Source organism: Gossypium raimondii, chromosome 8 (assembly GCF_025698545.1).
Source record: "Gossypium raimondii isolate GPD5lz chromosome 8, ASM2569854v1, whole genome shotgun sequence".
Lineage (NCBI taxonomy): Eukaryota > Viridiplantae > Streptophyta > Magnoliopsida > Malvales > Malvaceae > Gossypium > Gossypium raimondii.
Window position 1 is genome coordinate 48,364,671 of NC_068572.1, and position 2,341 is coordinate 48,367,011.

The 2,341-nt window shown below is 37.8% G+C and overlaps 1 long non-coding RNA gene across 1 annotated transcript; it reads right to left on the reverse strand.

The window, feature by feature from the left end:
• Nucleotides 1-777: 777 nt before the first annotated feature.
• LOC105791817 (uncharacterized) lies at nucleotides 778-2,112 on the reverse strand. Its single transcript, XR_001133106.2, has 2 exons — nucleotides 1,672-2,112; nucleotides 778-1,578 (listed from the first exon to the last, which is right to left on the reverse strand). It is a non-coding gene; the product is annotated as an uncharacterized LOC105791817 (long non-coding RNA).
• Between the last annotated feature and the right edge of the window lie 229 nt (nucleotides 2,113-2,341).

Below are 2,341 nucleotides of genomic sequence, written 5' to 3' on the forward strand. Positions count from 1 at the left end.
TGAATCTCAAACAATCCGAAAAGGTATCTAGGATTGCCAACGATAGTGGGTAGAAGGAAAAAACATGCTTTTGTAGATATGAAAGAGAAATTTGTAAGGAAAATAACGAGTTAGAGCGTGCATTATTTATCGATGGGGGGAAAGAAGTGTTCATTAAGGCCATTTTGCAAGCCATCCCGATTTATGCTATGTAATGTTTCATGTTTCCTGTTACTTTGTGTTGTAATTTAGAGAATATGATGTGTACATTTTTGTGATGAAATTTGAAATCTGGTAAGGGTATACATTGGTGCAGATGGATCGCTTTGTGCACTCTGAAAGCATAGGGTAGGTTGGGTTTTAGAAATCTTAATCTGTTTAATATGGCCCTGCTAGTGAAGTAGGGTAGAAGCTAATTACGCAACCTTGTAGTTTATTTTCACGTGTATTGAAAGCTAAGTATTTCCCTCGGGAGGATTTTATGAGTGCACGATTGGGACCCTTTGTATACCTAGTGGAGTATTTGGGAAGCATGTAGACTTATTAAGGCAGGGATAGGCTCGATAATTGGGAATCAGTTGGCCTTGAACATCTGGAATGATGTGTGGTTTACAGGTCTTGGGAATGATATTCTTCAATTTCAAAACATCGATATTAGGTACACTACTGTATCAGATTTAATTAAAGAGGACACATTTACTTGGAAATAGGATATTCTTAAGGATCTGTTTGGTGATGACCAGTTGTAGAAAATCCTTTTGATCCCACTAGTGAAAAACATACATAGAGATGAGGTGGTTTGGAGGGGGATGAAGTAGGGGATTACATAACAAGAATCCGTTACAGATGGCTCATTATAGAAGGGCGTGACATACTGGGGGTTAATTACATAGAAAAAATAGTGAATCTATCTAACTTTTATACAAGACTATGGAGTCTAAGCATTCCTAATAAAATCCGTATAGATTTCTGGAAAGTATCTAATGATTTTTTGCTAGTGTTGGGGGTGCTGAAGTCCTATAAGCTTGTTGCGAATTCACTTTATCCGGTTTGTGAAGTAGAGGAGGAGTTGGTGGCCCATTTATTTTGTGACTGTGTTTTCTCGAAGCAGGTCCTAGGTGAGTTGGTGTGGCTCTCTCGGCAGTTAACATGCAACACAGTTAGAAACAATGGTTAGCCATCTCTTACTGGGTTTTGTGGTACAACTATAACAAAGTGTATCATGAGGGTATAGGGATGGGATCTAGGATGTTGTGGGATTCATAAATTCATATATAATGGAGATAGAGCAATTGAGTGAGTTATCAAATTCAATACATATCCCTAAGTAATCTATTTTGGAGCCAGCGGAAGGGGACACTATTAAGCTTAACTTCAACACATCTTTTAATCACCAGTTACAGACATCATATTCTGGCATAATAGCATGAAATAGAGAAGGATTGGTCATGGCGTTATGCACTTCCCTGTGGGAGAACATTCCAGATCCAACCATGGCTAGGCACAAACATGTTTAAAGGTGGTTTTTTTTGCAGAAGAGTTGGGTTTTTGGAATGTGTGCCAATGGGGATGCTCTAATAGTCATCCAAAAATTGAACTCTATAGAAGAGGATAGATCCAGTATTAGTACTCTTATTAAAGACATAAAAGAAAGGGTAACCAAGTTTTGAAGCCTTCAATTTAGATTCGTACCTTGGGAGGCTAATGCGACGATGCATGGATTGGTGTTGGAGGGCAGGAAGTACAACTGCCCTATGTATTGGGTAGAAGAGGTCCGGAGAGAGGTGGAATGGCTTGTTGACAAGGATAGGAGAGGGGTTAGGGGAAGTGACCATTCGTAAAGGCTGAGTCCGAATTCGAGGACAACGGGTTGTCCGATGAACTCGTAAGCTTGATGTGAGGTTTTCCAGTTTTCCTCTCACTAGAGTTTGTTTTTTCTTGTTACCTCGTCGAAGTGATGGTGCTTAAGAGCCTGAAAGTTGTATGGAGAGGAAATGGGTTAGATCAGGGGACTTTTCATTTCTTTCTTGTTTTGTGTTTTGTTGTTTTACTTTGTTTTTGTTTACTGTGGGCATGTTTAATGTGATTAGGTTCTTTTGAGGTCCCCTAGGCAACAGTTAGTTATCCATTAGTTGGGCGACACGTACGAATAGATTGTAACCATTTTTCCCCAAAATTTGAATGACATCGATTATATATTGTTAAAAAAAGTATAGTCTTATAACTTTTTTCATTTTTTATTAATAAAATATTATTTTAGATAAATTTACATTGTGTCAACCAAATATTCAAATATTAAATTCCAATCAAACGAATCAAAGAGGGCTATATAACATACTCTGTAAAGTTTTTAAGAGATTTT